This window comes from Acipenser ruthenus, chromosome 11 (genome assembly GCF_902713425.1).
Source record: "Acipenser ruthenus chromosome 11, fAciRut3.2 maternal haplotype, whole genome shotgun sequence".
Lineage (NCBI taxonomy): Eukaryota > Metazoa > Chordata > Actinopteri > Acipenseriformes > Acipenseridae > Acipenser > Acipenser ruthenus.
In genome coordinates this window covers 14,518,879-14,528,202 of record NC_081199.1, presented here as the reverse complement: position 1 = coordinate 14,528,202, position 9,324 = coordinate 14,518,879, and positions in this window count along the sequence as shown.

Genomic DNA, 9,324 nt, shown 5'->3' with positions numbered 1-9,324 from the left:
GAAGGTCCGGTTTGAGAAGACGACGCTTCTCCTGGTTGCCCCTCAGTGGTCCAGGAGAATCTGATTTTCAACCCTGTGCCAGCTCCTCCAAGGTCAGCCCTGGGAAATCCTGCTTCACCTGGATCTCCTCAGTCAGGCAAAAGACTCTCTGACATCCGGAACCAGGCAGGTTCCAACTATGGGTTTGGCCCTGAATGGGACCGCGGGTCAGCCCTAGGGCTATCTGATGCAGTTGTAGGCACCCTGCAGAATGCTAGGGCAGCCTCCACTATGTCGTTATAATGCCTATAAGTGGAGATATTCTCAGAACTGGTGTCTGACCCAGAGTCATGACCCCATATCCTGCCCTATGCCAGTTGTCTTGCAGTTTCTGCAAGGACTGTGGGGTGTGGGTATATCACCTTCTACCCTGAAGGCATGCCTGGCAGCTATAGCTGCTTGCGTCCCGTTTTCTCAAGGGTGCTCGGCGATTACGCCCTCCACGGAGGGAAGTTCTCTCCGAATGGAGCCTTGATATTGTGCTGGAGGCTCTCACGAAGGCCCCGTTTGAGCCCATACACTCCATAAAGTTGACGTATCTGTCTATGAAGACAGCCTTCATCTGAGCTATCACCTGTGCAAAGCGGGTCAGTGAGCTTCAGGCGCTGTCAGTGCACAGCTCTGGTATACGTATCTGGGACGATGGGAACAGGGTGTCACTATGTACAAACCCTGCTTTCCACCGTAAGGTGATCACAGCCTTCAACATGAACCAGTCTGTGGAATTGGAGTCTTTCCATTCACCTCTGTTGTCTTTGGAGGAGGATAGGCGATTTAACTCCCGCTGCCCGGTGTGGGCATTGAGGTGTTACGTGGATAGGACAAGAGCTCTGTGTCATACTGACCAGCTCTTTGTCTGTCACGGGATACAGACCCTAGGACAGCCCCTGTCATAGCAGTGACTGTCGCACTGGATTGTGGACACAGTCTTGACTGTGTATGATAGTGCCGACTTGCCCCCACCTGGGATGTCAACTGCGCATTCTACCAGAGGGTTGGCTACATCTTGGGCCCTCTTCAGAGGGGCCTTACTGTCCGATAATTGTAGTGCGGCTAGCTGGGCTACGCGCATACTTCACCAGGTTCTACTGCCTTAATGTGATAGATCCTTCACTGCCTTCATTAGGCGCGAGGGTCGTTGAGGTTGCACGCACGCACTGCTAACCTTGGTTCTGCGGTTCCCTCGTCTGCTGCCGTTCCCTCTCCCTCGCGACGGCTGTGATATACTTTCCCAAAAGTAATGTTGGTTGTCGTCTTCGACTTGAAAGGGAACGTTAGGTTATGCATGGTGTGACCACCAACCAGCGAGGTCACATCGGTCACCCTCACGGGTTCGATGCAAAAGAGAAAATGGTCTCCGCAGATTGACTGTTTAATCCCTTGGTAGGTGGGACCACGGAGGGGAGGAGGGGGGCAGGTAGGCCCCCTTACTTCTTTTAACAACCCCTTAACTTTTTTATATTAGAAGGCGCCAGGGGGCCGTGTTTTGGCCCCCTTACTTCTCACCAGGGATGCTAGAGATGTGTTTGCTGCAGGAAGATTTCTATCTAAGATAGTTATCAACACCACTGAATTACCTGTACCTTTAAATATGTGGGGGCGGGCATTGTAGAACAGAACGCGTTTTCTGCAGTGTACATGGACATCCTCTTACAATCAAACTGCTGTTTCGACCGCCCACAGTATGAATGACTGGAGATGCAACCAATCAAACTGCAGTATGAATGTAAATGTGTGCAGCAAGAGACTGTACAAGTGAGTGGGAGTTTTAATTACTCGTGAAGAGTCGTGATTAAGAACTGGAGTGGACTGCATCAGGTGATAAACACTGCTCCAAAAGAAATCATTAGCTTTTTTTTTTTCTTAAATACATACTTGTATATAATTAACAATTACAGTGACTAACATCACAAACCAATGGTTGTTTTGTCATTCATTTTTGTGTATACTTTGGTAAAGGCCTGTTGCTCGACTGAAAACCTATTATTAGATTATTGCCTGATCAACACATTGTCAGCATCCAATTGACCTGAGTATTTTTGCAGAAATTGAGTTGTTTGAGGTGGATTTCTCGAATATAAGCATGTTTACGTTGTCTTCTTAAAAGTTAATCTTCTATTTCTGCTATGGTCATGAATATTATTACTCCTGTATTCATAATTAATCTAGAGCTGGTGCTGCATTTTTTAACGTGTGTAGGGGTGCTGTGTTCATGTGTTAATGTATCAGTGGCATAGCTAGGGGGGTGGTTTTAGGGGTTTGAACCCCCTCCCGAAATGCATTATTCAACGATGTGGGACAAAAAACAATGTCAGCGACACTGTAAACCCCCATCCCAACCAATGTATGCTAGCCTCTGACCCGTGAGCTGTTTGCTTTGCGCCCGCCTCAGCAGTCCTGTTATTTTTACACCAGATTCAGCCTTCGACTCCTTTGATTGGAGAACGTGTGTGCACATACTGTTCAAACTGACGTGCAATGAGACGTCCAAGTCGAAGACTAATATAGATATTATTGAAAATACAAAACATAGCCGCCACTAGGGTACCAGCAATGATAGCCCTAGTGCAGGAGGACATACACGGACACGGTGTAATCAAAATAATAACTCAAAAAAATGCAAAACAAAATACAGTGAGAAAACAGCTAAAAACAAAAGTTTGCCAAAAACTGGCCTAGCGCTGCTCCCACTAAAAGGGAGGTCCCGCTCCAGAACCTACTCTGTGACACACTAAAATAAACTGCTGTGGGATCAAAATCCCCTAAATGAATCTCTACACAATCCACTCACCCTGGTTCTCCACACAGTAGTGAGGCTGCACGCTTGCAAGAACTAGAACCAAGAGAACTGGGTTTCCAGCTCCTTTTTTATACCATGTGGCTGGGCTTAATTCATCATCAATTAGTCAATTAAGCCCCAGCCACATTCCGCACATGGATTTGGCAAAGATGGCTTTAACCCCATCCTTGCCAAACTTAAATTCAACATTTTTCAACTTTATGTACCATTGCAAAAACCTGCCCTATCTAGTGCACACTTACGTCCAATTTTTTTTTAATATATACATTATTTACATGTGCAAGGCTTTTGCCCTGCCACACCTTTGTTCACTGAATTATTTTGTCCTTTAAAACTGTCACCTTCAAAGGTTGAGAAGACATGAACAGGTGAGTCTGACTGACTTGAATGGATGGCGATTGGTAAAAGTGTGATTAGCAGGTGTCAACTTGATGAAAGGGGTTACATGCAACGATGTGAAATGCATTTGGAAGTGCATGATGAAGTATTTTAATTTGTATTTATTTAGTTTTTGTAGTGGAAGCAATGGACATAGGAAGTCATTTAAATTTGCATTGAATTGCATTTGACCCCAAGTCTTATTACAATACTTCATTCATTGTCTCACTGTTGGTGCCACTTGTTGCTGCAGTCCTTGCTTGCTGGCGTCTTCACGTATTTGATGCATTGCTGAGTTTCTGTCGTAATATATGCCTTTATTTCAGCCAATCAGTCAGGAAATACTTACTGCACCTCAGCTGAAATTGAAATAATTTACCATGTTATGGTATATTTCTAACATGACCTGTACCTGCCCTTGTATATTTTGTTTATATGAATTTTTAATGAGAAGGCCAATGGGCCTTTTAGGTTTCCTAAATCAGAGCTGGGCCTTAATATTTTTTTAGACCAGTAGAAGAATGCACTGGTCAAGATCCTTCCCTTTTCCAATACATAATTTTGTGAACAGAACACATATTTACTGTTGACCTCAATAAACGGTGATAACCTGAGTTATAGAATCTAAAAATCTTGAAGATTAAGCCCATGTATGAAGATTAAACAGTTCTCACCACCATGATCAGTGTGCAGTAAGCAGTGAAAACAATCCAACCCACCATTATATACACGTGTGTGTCACGTATGAGGACACGATCTTTCCTACCATCTTTAAAGAGATTAATGTATGATTCCATAGTACAGAAAAAAGCCTCCTTTAGGGTTAGGGCTCAACATTAAGCATAAACTACCTGTCCCAGACTGATTACTACAACTAACTAGGGTGAGCGAACAGAGCGTGATCAAGTTCATCCTCCATGAGAACGAGTGTGTGCGAATCCTGAATGCAGCCATTTTGAAATCGATGTAAAATTATCCTAGCATTCACCAGTTGCAAAACAAATATATATTTTTTATACAACTTTGTCTTAAAATATTTAAGTATGTTTGAGTGGTTTTACATTGACAGACCTCTAAAGTCAATACATATCGCAAAAGACAATGAAACCTGACGTTAATCGTAATAATAATTTATGAAAATATTATATTTGGAGTGTACAATCCACCTAAACTACATTCGGCACAAAAAAAAAAAATCATAGTTGAATAACACTTTTTAAAGACAAGCGGCAATGGCATTTCCAGACTAGCCGCGGAGCCATGTCATGTCTGTGGCCAACTCAGTTCCGTTTGCGGTTTACTTACTGTATTTAAAAAAAAAAAAACACACCGAGTTCATTAAACGACACATACAAACTGCATCAAAATAAACATAACAGATTTCACTCGTTCTGAATCTCAGTTTTCGCCTTATTCTGGCAGTCAGAACATTAAAAAAAATAGTTTAAATATTTTGGGCCGGTATTTCGAAAACTAAACCAAACTAAAAAACTATATAATTGGTTAGTGCAAGACTAACTCTTTGAAATATTACCATATAAGGTGTGGTTTTGTAAGATATTTAGGTGGGATTAAGTAATGCGCTTCAGGTTTTCATAGGCGTCCAGTCGAAGTTCCCTCCCTCTAACTAGACAATGGGGCAGTTTACAAGCAAAGACTGAAAAGCGTGACAACAGATCTCTCGCGCTTTTATGGTCATGACAGTTCTGCTTCCACGTTTACATGAGAGTTTATTTTAGAGAGAGAATTTAGTAGTCTAAATACAAATGACCTCATTAATAATAAAATAATGGGAGGGTTTATTTAAATATCACCAAACGTGCTGAAAAGGCCCATGGGTCTTTTAGGATTTTGAATGTTTGAATCAGATCACTACGTAGTCTTCTTTGTTCAAGACTGAATAGATTCAATTCTTTTAGCCTGTCTGCATATGACATGCCTTTTAAACATGGGATAATTCTGGTTGCTCTTCTTTGCACTCTTTCTAAAGCAGCAATATCCTTTTTGTAACGAAGTGACCAGAACTGAACACAATATTCTAGGCGAGGTCTTACTAATGCAATGTAAAGTTTTAACATTACTTCCCTTGATTTAAATTCAACACTTCTCACAATATATCCGAGCATCTTGTTGACCTTTTTTATTGCTTCCCCACATTGTCTAGATGAAGACATTTCTGAGTTAACATAAACTCCAAGGTCTTTTTCATAGATTCCTTCTTCAATTTCAGTATCTCCCATGTACCTTACACAGTACCTTACACTTTTCTTGATTAAATGTCATTTGCCATGTGTCTGCCCAGTTCTGAATGCTGTCTAGATAATTTTGAATGCCCTTTGCTGCTGCAACAGTGTTTGCCACTCCTCCTATTTTTGTGTCGTCTGCAAATTTAACAAGTTTGCTTACTATACCAGAATCTAAATCATTAATGTAGATTAGGAATAGCAGAGGACCTAATACTGATCCCTGTGGTACACCACTGGTTACCTCACTCCATTTTGAGGTTTCTCCTCTAATCAGTACTTTCTGTTTTCTACATGTTAACCACTCCCTAATCCATGTGCATGCATTTCCATGAATCCCTACTGCGTTCAGTTTGAGAATTAATCTTTTATGCAGGACTTTGTCAAAAGCTTTCTGGAAATCTAAATAAACCATGTTGTATGCTTTGCAATTATCAATTTTCGATGTTGCATCCTCAAAAAAATCAAGCAGGTTAGTTAGACACGATCTCCCTTTCCTAAAACCATGCTGACTGTCTCCCAGGATATTATTACCATATAGGTAATTTCCATTTTGGAACTTATTATAGTTTCCATAAGTTTACATATAATAGAAGTCAGGCTTATTGGTCTGTAGTTACTTGGTACGGTTTTGTCTCCCTTTTTGTGGATCGGCATTACATTTGCAATTTTCCAGTCTGTCGGTACAACCCCTGTGTCAAGAGACTGTTGCATGATCTTGGTTAGCGGTTTGTAAATAACTTCTTTAATTTGTTTGAGTACTATTGGGAGGATCTCATCCAGCCCAGGGGATTTGTTTATTTTAAGAGCTCCTTGTCCCTTTAACACTTCTGCCTCTGTTATGCTAAAGTTATTTAAAACTGGATAGGAACAGATCGACATGTGGGGCATGTTGTCCGTGTCCTCCTTTATAAAAACCTGTGAAAAGTAATCATTTAATAAATTTGCTATTTTTTTTTCTTCATCTATGATTTTTCCATTTGTGTCTCTTAGACATTTAACCTCTTCTTTGAATGTTCTCTTGCTGTTATTATTATTATTATTTTCCAGAAATTATTCTTAGGATTCACATGTAAAACAGAGACTGTGAAACAAATTCACAACTGGTCTCCTTTAAATTAAAGTTGGTTTGAGCACTCTAGCTTCTGTGGTTGGCGAGATACAGCCATTGTCATTCATGTCGGGTTAGCTTGAGTCGAATATCAAACGAATATCAAACGTCAAGCTAACTTTACCGCGGTAGCATATTTTAGTTTAGAAAAGTAAATGATGGCTGGCGCAGTTACCATATTGTATTGATGGGGCTGGTATTTCACAGGACGTCTGGGACGATGAGGATTCCAGCAAATGGTCCGATGCCACTGCCACTGGCCGGTCACCCATTAACCGGTGCATTTTCTCCCAGAACCGAAATTGGGACCTCGAGCTTTGACCGCAGGACTGCAGGCGTTGTCTCTCCTGCAGGTACAGGTATTTTAGTTTCTTGAATTTATTTCGTACCTGCAGGAGCGTTCTATTTATACCAAGTTCAGCCAGAGCACCGGCAATACTGGTGAAAATGGTGGTATTTCTTTGGCGAGGTCGATCCAGTTCATCCATAACCCCCAGGTCCTCATCCGTCCAGCGGACCTGGTGTTGCGTGCTGTCAGAAGGGGTGGAAGCTTGAAACATCCTGCAGGAAAAAAGCTACATTATTCCTAGTATTATTATTTTGATAATAATGCTGGTAATAATGATCTAGTAGTTATCATGCGTTCATAATACACTGAAATGAATAAATAATGTTATAAACTGCTAACATCATTGTATTGGTATAAATCAACATCTCTATATACAATTTATATATAATTTAGCCATGACCCTCATCGGGAGAAGCGGATTGATAATAATGGATGGATGGATATTTAACTGATTTGTATTAGTAAGACTGGGATAAGGAAAATCTTACTTACGCTACAGAGGAGGACAGAATCCCAGAGAAAAGCATTCTTTTACATAGAGGAAGTGGAGGAGGTATCGTGTTATTTCATGAAAGTCTATCGTTAAGTATTTTGCACGACTATGGAGTTTGTTGCTATGGGACCAATTGGGCCAATTAGCGTGCACTTTACCGTGCTTTACCAAAGTGTAATGACACTTGAGTCGCACACTTTTTTTGCCATGCACTTTTGGAACGAGCACAATCATGCGTCATTTGCGCGTGACACGTCATGAATGCACTATAGTAGCGCGATTAAAACTTGCATGTAAACACCGTCAATGACAACAGCAAGTGCTGCTGCTGTGAGTGTTAGAACAGTGGTGCGCAAACTTCGGGCCGCGCACCCCTGGGGGGGCGTGCAGTGTCACTAAGGGGGGGCGCGACTAAAGAGGCAGTTCTGTTAAAAAAAAAACAAACATTTTACATAAATAAATACATAAATGACTGCTAATTAGGCCAAACTCTTACATTTCAAATGAGCCGTTGACGATTACTCTAGGTAGGACTAAGTTGTAGAACCGGAGAAATTGTTTGAAGTGGCAAGTGTATCAGTGAAACTGCAGTGAACAGTGCCGATAAGTGTAATAAAAATGTCCTGTATTAATGTAAATCGCGTATTTTTTCTGAGATTTAGCTAAATACATAAATGTTAACAAACACGGTATTAAAAGTCAGAGTGTAAGCGCAGTTCTGCAACATACAATGCCAAATCAAACACGTCAATGGGCATGGGCTTGCATGTTAAGAGCTATGCACACCGGACGCGAGCCTGCCAATCAAAAATAATTAAAACTATTGATTTAAATGGAGTAATGCACAACACAAGCAAAGCGAGTGGCGTGAATGAAGCGAGCAAATATAGAAATACATTTGTTTTATTTGTATTTTGCTACGCGCGGTTCGCGTCGCAATGGACCAATCAGAAATAAGGGCAAAGGTAGCGGCTGTCAGACTGTCAGTGTCTCGCTCACGCAGAGGTTGCCACAGAAATATAATAATAATAATAATAATAATAATAATAATAATAATAATAATAATTAAAAAAACTACATCAATGAGAATTTAATTATTAAAGACTAAAAATATAATGTTCTTTATGATGCCAGTGTCTGTGGTTATAAAGACAATAAAAAGGTCAAGAAATAGCAGAACAATTGGAAATTGATTTGATGGTATGTCTATCTCTCTTTATTTCATTATCATTTTAGTCAGTGACGGGGAGCGCCACACACTGGTTTCGTTTTTCTGTAAAATTATACTGCTTTGTTTTAATAATGTTGACCAATAATAATAATCACATTAGCTCTTTCACAAGCCGGTGGTATTCCCTAAACTGTTTCCTTTTTTTAGTGTGTGGTGTTCCCATGCTCTTCTGTGTTTTATTTATTTTATTTCGTCTCCACAAAAGGAGACAGTCTTTTCTTTTCATGATTAGCTAAATTTTTTCTGTACTCGTGCTGTATTCCTGTCGTTCGCTTCGCTCCCGATGTTCGTACTGTATTTTGTGAAAACCTAAGATTTAATTGCTGAACGATAATGTTTATCAGATGTATCTGTCAGGTAACTGTTGAATCGCCAAGTTTAAACAAAACAAACAAACAAAAAAGAGTTAAGTTACATGTATTTTTTCACGGATTTATTTGTTAGAAATGTTAGCTAAATGTTGACTTGCCAAATGTAAACAAAATATTTAAATTCACTGGTTTAACATGTCAAAATGTTCACTCGAAGTGGAAAAAAAAGATTTCTAGACTGATTTTAAATGTTGAATTTGTGATCTGCGTCTGTATTTAGCTAAATCGGACTTTTTTGTGGTTAAGAAAAAAATACGCAATTTACACGAAATCGGGGCGTGGGGGAACTGTTAAAATATAAAGTTATTG